We start from the raw sequence: 9,421 nt of genomic DNA on the forward strand, positions 1-9,421 counted from the left end.
TTTAGAACTCACGGGACGGTGATCGGAAGCCATGAGTTCGAGTTATTTGATTTGTAATGGACTGTTTTGTGGGCTGTTTCGTGTAGCTTTTGGGATGTATATTTTGCTGCTATTTAATGAAGTTTTTGGAGGTTTAATGGTGCGTAGAAACACCACATATTGGTGAAATAATGGATTAGACATTCTTTATAATATTTTCGGGGTGTTGGACACTACTATAGTCGTTGTTTTTGGTATGAATTGATTGGAGTGTGTTGGGCTGTTGTAAGCTAAATATAACATGAATTTCGACTTGCATCTACTGTAGGAGGTAATTATATTGTGCTCCAACAAGTGCTTAAGGTTATATTGACATCGGTTGAGTTAAATGGATGAACTAGACATGAACTAGTGAATAAAGTTGCTAATTAAGAATAATTGGAGTTTTGGATCATTTTCTTTGTTATGGATATGTGGTATAAGGTTGGAATTATTGATGAATGACTTCATTATCATGTTAATGATACTATTAATTTAAAGTAAAAAGTCTATAAGGGAGGATGGGGGATATACGAATTTCAATTGGAGCTTGTCGCTAGTAGTAAAATAGTTATGAATTGTTGTTGTTTTATGGTGTCTTGTTATTGATAATTTGTATTGATAGATTTCTCTGGTAATTGTTGTTGGTATATGGTATTGTATGAAGCTCTTGTTACAGGGGAGATGCTGCCCAAATTTATATAAATGAGCTACAAGTTTAAGTTGCAAACTTAGCCTTTATTCAACACTGATTTTGAATCTCCTTATGCAATGGTAGATTGAGTTGAGTTGTTTGAAGAGTTGCTTGAGAGGTATTAAGGACTAAACATGGTTAAGGTATGTTAAGGCACTTCCCTCTTTATTTTGGCATGATCTAAAGTGAAATGAATACGCTATTTCATAACAGATCTACTCCTAGAAACTAAGGTTGCTCATGTTGTTCTTTCCTTATAAGGTTATTCTAAGCAAGTATGTATGATCCTTAAATCCTATAGAAGCTCATATTGATGGTATGATGTCCATAATGTTAATCGAAGGTGCAACGACCTTAAGTCACTCCAAAAAGGTTTAGAACGTGATTCCATGAGTTTAGCATGCATTATATATAATATCTATTTTACTCTACCGAGCCGCACTATAGTAGGCCGGGTATGACATCTATTGCGTAACCACTGATCAGTTGGATTTACCGAGCTCCACGTGGCCGGGTACGATTCTACCGAGCCTTATGATGGCCGGGTACATTTTTACCGAGTCCTCTTTGAGGCCGGGTACGATATGATGATGATAATTCCTACAGACGCGTATGTTTTTAAAAGTTTATGTATATATATGTATTATGCATTTCATGTCAGTAGCCCACAGAGGCACGCAGATGTTACAGGTTGTATCTCCTCTATCTCTCTTTATATTACTATTCTTGTTTATGCTTCCTGCCTTACATACTCGGTACTTTATTTGTACTGACGTTCCTTTTGCCTGGGGACGCTGTGTTTCATGCCCGCAGGTCCCAATTGATAGGTTTACATTCCTCCTAGTAGGCTATTAGCTCAGCGGAGTTGTTGGTGCACTTCACTTGCTCCGGAGTTGCCTATTTGGTCAGTATGCTTTGGATATGTATTGATTGATATGGTGGGGCCCTGTCCCGACCTTTATGATTTTATGTACTCTTAGAGGCTTGTAGACATATATCGTGTATATGAAAATCATATGGACTTATCGGCCTATGTTCAGTGTATGAGTTATCACTTTGGTTTTATAGGCACGTATGTCACATGTATAAGTTTTCATGTCATGTGAGGTCGTCTAATATTTAGTATTCCATTATATTTTATTTTTGTTATCTCATGACGACCTTTCTAGGCTATTTACCCATGATATTATGATATTACAGATACGTTATGTTGGTACTCGGTTAAGTAAGGTATCGGGTGCTCGTCGCGGCCCATCGGTTTGGGTCGTGACAGAAATGGTATCAGAGCAGTTCTGTCCTAGGGAGTCTACAAGCCGTGTCTAGTAGAGTCTTGTTTATAGGTGTGTTGTGCATCACACTTATAAGCATGAGGCTACGGGGCATTTAGGATTGTCACTCTTTCTTATTGTTCTAGATCGTGTGCTAGAGCTCAGTTATAAGAATTCAAACTCTTAAATTTTATTTTATTCATAGTACAGTGATACCTACATCCAGAAAGACAGTTGGTATGATATTGAATGTGGTTGTGGAAGAGTTGTGTCAGAGGAACTTGATTTTGCATCATGCTTATGATGAGCAAATGTGGGGTCTTCAGCAAATCATATGTGTTCTAAGATGTGTAAGCTTCTTGATAAGGAGTCATAAGGCAAGAATATATATCCACTCGTATGGTAAAAAGGAATAAGTGAATCGGAAAGTAGACAGAAGTTTCAGCAAGTAAAATAAGCAAGATGACGAAGGGTACGAGGTACCTAGTTAATGAAGATTATCAGTATTTACAATTCAGGCAGAGAAATGTAAGTATTGGTGTTACCTTAAATATTAACGGTAATATATACAATTGACCACACCCATGTCAGCTGTGTCATATGGGAGCTAACAAATATAGTTTAAAAGAAGAAGGTGATATCAAGATTCAATTCGGGTTGGAGTAACCAACAATTATGGATGGATTGTTATCACTAACTAATGTTTCCGAAAGATGGCGCAAATGTGGTAGTAGATCTCCTTGTGAGACACCAAAATAGTGAACTTTAGAATAGTACAATCAGATATGAATACTAGAATATTCAAAAATTTCAGAAGATTGGTAGTAGGATCCTAGAAGGGAAAAATATTTCCCTTAGTATAACTCCAGCCCCGAGTAAAAAAAAGGGGGAAAAGAGAATGTTAGGCATTCCGAAGAGCCAGTGAGATGAAGAAAGGGGAGCTAAAAGGGAAAGAATATTTTGTCAGAGTTTTCAGAATAAAGTGATAGACAAAAAGTATTATCCGGAGAATAAGAAGAGAGTAAATGAAACATCATGAGTAAGATGTGATATATGAGTGATAACAGTAAATCAAAATATGACACAATGACAGAGTCCATAGTCAAGTGAAGGAAAATACAAGAGGTGACAGGCCTTGAGGCAATAAAAGAGTATAAGCCATAAAGTTATATCCTTATTTCGAGAAATGAGTTGGTGACTTCAACGTGATTACCAGGAGGAAAGGTTAGACCACAGAGTAATAAAAATCAGTATATGCTGGTGAACAAGATAAACTGAACATGAATTAGGGACTGAAGGATTTTATAATGGTTGATATCATGAGAATTTCAGAGATAACATTTCGACAATAATAGAATGGACAACAAAAGAATAACCTTTAAGGTTTGTTTAGGAAGATGCTTCCCTAAAGCAAGCACGTGAAGCAGAGTTAAGCTTAAGGGACTAAGTGTGCCAGTTACACTAAGTGTCACCCTTGTGCGTAATAAATTTAATTATCCCCGATATAGAGGGGTTACCTCAAGGCAAGTAAGATTTTAGTGAAGATGTGAAAAAATGGCAAGATGAAGAGGTAACTATGGAATAGTAAAGGAGGGATGAGGTAAAAGGGTGAAAGGAATGATATAGAATCTATTCAGATCCTATATATATGATATGACTCCAGAACATTATGCAAGTATGACGCCAGAGAGAAGCTTTAAGTGTTGCACACCCGATGATGTTGATAATAAGTGCAAATGAACACTTGATACATAAGGAGTGGGCGTGGGAGGTAACTTAAGACAAAGTAAATAACCAAAGAGAGATTATGAGGAATATAGATATGAGAATGGACCAACGAGTAGTTTGTAGTTGATTCAGGAAGAGCTAAGTTATGGCTAGACAAAAGGTTATAAGCAAATCAACAGATCATGCAAGATAAACGCCGTGAATCCTAATCTAGCAAATTTAGTCTCGCAAATATGATGTCGTAACCTTGAGAAATGTTCATATAGGAGTTGGAGTATTTAAATGTATTGTATAAGTGTTACGGAAATAATGGAGAGCGCCACTAATGAGACAATCAAAATTTGAGTTTAGAATTAACACAACAAGTACAAGGGCATGAAGGAATGTAACTAAGGATGTTTGTAGGCGAGTAAGAATATTGAAAATTCCTTCGGGTATACAGTATAACAAGATCGTAACTTTACAAGATCCAGAAGGTCTCCTTAAGTACTACAAAGAAAGACTAGCTGAGGAAATAAGGAATAAGGCTTCAACTTAAGCATAACCGATATAAAGAAGAAAAGGTCTTGTAACAATAGTCTCACTACAATATGGGATACACTCCATAAGAAAGTGGCACCTATCGTGATTAATGAACGGGAAGTCAGAAGTGATATTTAAGATCATATGAGTTATAGGAAATTCAAGTATTGGTGGGCAATAAGATAAGCCAAGAATTCACACAGTAAGTGGCATAACGACCAGGAAAAGTGATTGCTTAGATTTAAAGAACGCTGAGAAGGAATAAAAGGAATTATTCAATCAATGACCCAGAGTTGGTTAAGTTGTGAATGCACTTAAGATTTCAGATTTATATCCACAACATTCATACAACTATAGGAGACTCTAGTATAAGTAAAAGAAAGAATTAAGTCCACGTCACCGACAAAGACTTGAATTGTTAGAAGATTATATCATGGATGTTACATAGAGTCCATGAAGGGCTAATGTAATAGCTAATACTCTAAGCTGAAGATTGGAAGATAGCCTAAGCTTAATTAAAGGCTGATAAGGAAGAGGAAGCTCGAAAGTTACATCACGAGTCCGATTGTTAGACTTAGATGATTATAAAAATCGTGACTCAAACCATAGCAGGAGTGCTTTTAATAGCAGAGGTATAAGAGGGATAGTAAAAGAACCATATTCTATAAAAGCTCTATGATAAAGCAATTAGAAGGGTACTAGCCTCATAAGACGTTAATACGAAGCTCCTACCAGATTGTGTATGCACCAGGGTTACAAGTATTATAGTAGAGCTTTAAGGCATGTATGTGAATTCCACTAATGTAGAAGGGAGGTTATGAAATTGATAGAATATACGGTGCGAGATTTAAAGGTAAGTATGGTAAATATGAGTGAGAAGGTGACAATAATAGGCAAGGTCTCAGGATTAAACCCGTCAAAACAAGAGGTCTGATGATTTCCATGAGCTATAGAAAGCTCGGTACACTTTGAATGAACTAAGAGGAGTATAAGAACATGAGCAATTAGAAGAGATGGAATACTGCTCTAGTAGTAGAATAAGGGTGTAATTGTGATAGTTAAGAGAATGACATTTGGGCCTTCGATTGAGTAATGATTTAAAGAAAAGAGATTTCATGGATGGAATGGTGTTAGAATGCCCCCAAAAGATGAATACGTTGGGATGTTATGAAAATGCAGTTATTGAAGTATAGTATCGTCCCTAGGTGCATCAAGAAAATCACTTCAGATGTTCTTCGATGAGACACGAGTCTTAGTGACAATGTATTACATCTGAGGCAATGGTTGGAGTTAGTGAAAGAATATGACATTTATACTTTATATCATCCAGGGAAGGCGAATGTAGTAGTCAATGCCCTTTATCATAGATCTATGTTTATCCTATCATATTTACAGGCATAGAAGAGTGAGATAGCTTGCGAGATTCATCTTCTAGCTAATCTTGGAATTCGATTACTAGATGCATGTGGTACCAGAGTTACTACTTAGGACATGGAAATCTCCTCTTTAGTAACTGAAGTGAAGGAATGCCATTATGAAGATCAAGTGATAGGTCATTATAGAGATACAACCCTTCAAAAGGAGAAGACACTATTTGAGATTACAGAAGATAAAGTCCTTAGATATTGAGGTCGATTATATGTTCCTAATGTCGTAGGGTGAGATGGAGCCCTTAGATATCGAGGTCGATTATATGTTCCTAATGTAGCAGGGTTACGCCAGTAGGTTATGGGACAAGCAATGAAAAATTAACCTAGAGTTGTGTAGCACACCTCGGTTATAATACCAAAGCTATAAAACAAAATATAGCAATAGTCGTACATTCAGCAAAGTACCAAGCGAAGAGCTTAAGTATACCTATATATGCCCAGAGGGACATCTTGTCATAGTTCTATATTTGTATTCACAAAGTGAAGCCAACAGATTGGCAAAAAGCTGGAGGAAAAAGGAGAGAAGAGTCGTGCATAAAAGGACATAGTCATATAGGATACATCATAGAAGGTAGTCGAAGTTACGATATCGGAAGAACTCCGGCCATAATTCGCAAGGTGAGAATAGGACTAAAGAGGGGGGGGCGGAATGCCCTGGTTTTAAATTTATTCATAGAACAATTGCCTAGATGACAAAGGACAATATTAAAGTATTCATAAGAGCCATATGGCATGAGAATGAGAAGCGCATCAGTCAACATTCGAGGAAGAATGTTCCAAAGGGGGTAATAATGTTACAACCCATATTTTTGTACGTGAAAGTACGTCGTAAGTCCGTTGATGTAAGCTCAGAAATGAGATCCTCTTGGAAAGTATATAAAGTGATTTAATGGTGTTACGTCCCATATTTTATTTTATTTTTTATTTTTGCAAGCCTTTGAGAGTTAATATTCAAGGATAAATTTTTACAAGGGTACATGTTGTTACACCCCATACTTCAGATGTTACTATCATTATAGGATTATCTAATGTAAATTCAAAAAGGATAAAATCCTTCTACAAGGACAAGAAAGGTTTGCCGAAGTGTTAGGCATGTTAAGATGAATATGAGACATGTTAATCATGATTTAAATGAGTTTAAATACATGATATAACTATATATGATATTTGTATATGAAGTATAAAGTTTGAGAAAAATCGGATTTAAGTTGCGGAAAAACTGACTAAGGATTTGCCTTGTAATGAAGCTTTTTTGAATAATAAATTTTGTGTGCTATATGATGTCTTTTTGGGACATATTATATACCAAATTGAAGGTATTGGAATTTAGTTTCCAACGCTCTTAACCGTTTGCTCATACGACACCCGGATAAAAAGTTATAAGCATTGGAAGACGAGCCAATTATAGGGTGCCAAGTAGCACCTTTTGACTTTTCAACAAAATGGAGATTATCTCCTTTATCTCGTCTCTTTCTGCATATTTCCAGAGAGAACGACCAAATAAAACCCCTAACATCACCCTTAAGCTCTGTTTCAAATGATACTATCATCCGAGGTACGAAATCACGAAGCAATAACACAAGAACGATCCCCACGGCGTAAGTATTGCTATATAACCTCTCTTTTTCTTTGTAGTTTGAGTTTTGGAAGGTATTTTGAATTTAATAAAAATGCCTAATTTCTGGTTTCAAGATCTTAAATATCAAGTAAGGTTGATTAATTCATTTCTTAATATTTAGAACTCACGGGACGGTGATCGGAAGTCATGAGTTCGAGTTATTTGATTTGTAATGGACTAATTTGTGGGCTGTTTCGTGTAGCTTTTGGGATGTATATTTTGCTGCTATTTAATGTAGTTTTTGGAGGTTTAATGGTATGGAGAAACACCACATATTGGTGAAATAATGGATTAGACATTCTTTATAATATTTTCGGGGTGTTGGACACTACTATAGTCGTTGTTTTTCGTATGAATTGATTGGAGTGTGTTGGGTTGTTGTAAGCTAAATATAACATGGATTTCGACTTGCATCTACTGTAGGAGGTAATTATATTGTGCTCAAACAAGTGTTTAAGGTTATATTGACATCGGTTGAGTTAAATGGATGAACTAGACATGAACTAGTGAATAAAGTTGCTAATTAAGAATAATTGGAGTTGTGGATCATTTTCTTTGTTATGGATATATGGTATAAGGCTGGAATTATTGATGAATGACTTCATTATCATGTTAATGATACTATTAATTTAAAGTAAAAAGTCTATAAGGGAGGATAGGGGATATACGAATTTCAATTGGAGCTTGTCACTAGTCGTAAAATAGTTATGAATTGTTGTTATTTTATGGTATCTTGTTATTGATAATTTGTATTGATGGATTTCTCTGGTAATTGTTGTTGGTATATGGTATTGGAGGAGGCTCTTGTTACAGGGGAGATGCTGCCCGAATTTATATAAATGAGCTACAAGTTTAAGTTGCAAACTTAGCCTTTATTCAACACTGATTTTGAATCTCCTTATGTAATGGTAGATTGAGTTGAGTTGTTTGAAGAGTTTCTTGAGAGGTATTAAAGACTCACCATGATTAAGGTATGTTAAGGCACTTCCCTCTTTATTTTGGCATGATCTAAAGTGAAATGAATACGCTATTTCATAACAGATCTACTCCTAGAAACTAAGGTTGCCCATGTTGTTCTTTCCTTATAAGGTTATTCTAAGCAAGTATGTATGATCCTTAAATCCTATGGAAGTTCATATTGATGGTATGATGTCCATAATGTTAATCGAAGGTGCAACGACCTTAAGTCACTCCAAAAAGGTTTAGAAAGTGATTCCATGAGTTTAGCATGCATTATATATAATATCTATTTTACTCTACCGAGCCGCACTATAGTATGCCGGGTATGACATCTATTGTGTAACCACTGATCAGTTGGATTTACCGAGCTCCACGTGGCCGGGTACTATTCTACCGAGCCTTATGATGGCCGGGTACGTTTTTACCGAGTCCTCTTTGAGGCCGGGTACGATATGATGATGATAATTCCTACAGACGCGTATGTTTTTAAAAGTTTATGTATATATATGTATTATGCATTTCATGTCAGTAGCCCACAGAGGCACGCAGATGTTACAGGTTGTATCTTCTCTATCTCTCTTTATATTACTATTCTTGTTTATGCTTCCTGCCTTACATACTCGGTACTTTATTTGTACTGACGTCCCTTTTGCCTGGGGACGTTGTGTTTCATTCCCGCAGGTCCCAATTGATAGGTTGACATTCCTCCTAGTAGGCTATCAGCTCAGCGGAGGTGTTGGTGCACTCTACTTGCTCCGGAGTTGCCTATTTGGTCAGTATGCTTTGGATATGTATTGATTGATATGGTGGGGCCCTGTCCCGACCTTTATAATTTTATGTACTCTTAGAGGCTTGGAGACATATGTCGTGTATATGAAAATCATATGGCCTTATCGGCCTATGTTCAGTGTATGAGTTATCACTTTGGTTTTATAGGCACGTATGTCACATGTATAAGTTTGCATGTCATGTCCGGTCGTCCAATATTTAGTATTCCATTATATTTTATTTTTGTTATCTCATGACGACCTTTCTAGGCTATTTACCCATGATATTATGATATTACAGATACGTTATGTTGGTACTCGGTTAAGCAAGGTACCGGGTGCCCGTCGCGGCCTATCGATTTGGGTCGTGACAATGTGAATCAAATTATCCCGGAATTATTAGTCCTGGAATTATT

At 36.4% G+C, this 9,421-nt stretch overlaps 1 long non-coding RNA gene across 1 annotated transcript; it reads left to right on the forward strand.

Annotated features, from left to right (window-relative positions):
• Positions 1-7,156: 7,156 nt before the first annotated feature.
• Positions 7,157-9,263, forward strand: LOC138886452 (uncharacterized). Its single transcript, XR_011405184.1, has 3 exons — positions 7,157-7,258; positions 8,191-8,249; positions 8,920-9,263. It is a non-coding gene; the product is annotated as an uncharacterized lncRNA (long non-coding RNA).
• Positions 9,264-9,421: the final 158 nt, after the last annotated feature.

The sequence above is a fragment of the Nicotiana sylvestris genome, chromosome 2 (assembly GCF_000393655.2).
Source record: "Nicotiana sylvestris chromosome 2, ASM39365v2, whole genome shotgun sequence".
NCBI lineage: Eukaryota > Viridiplantae > Streptophyta > Magnoliopsida > Solanales > Solanaceae > Nicotiana > Nicotiana sylvestris.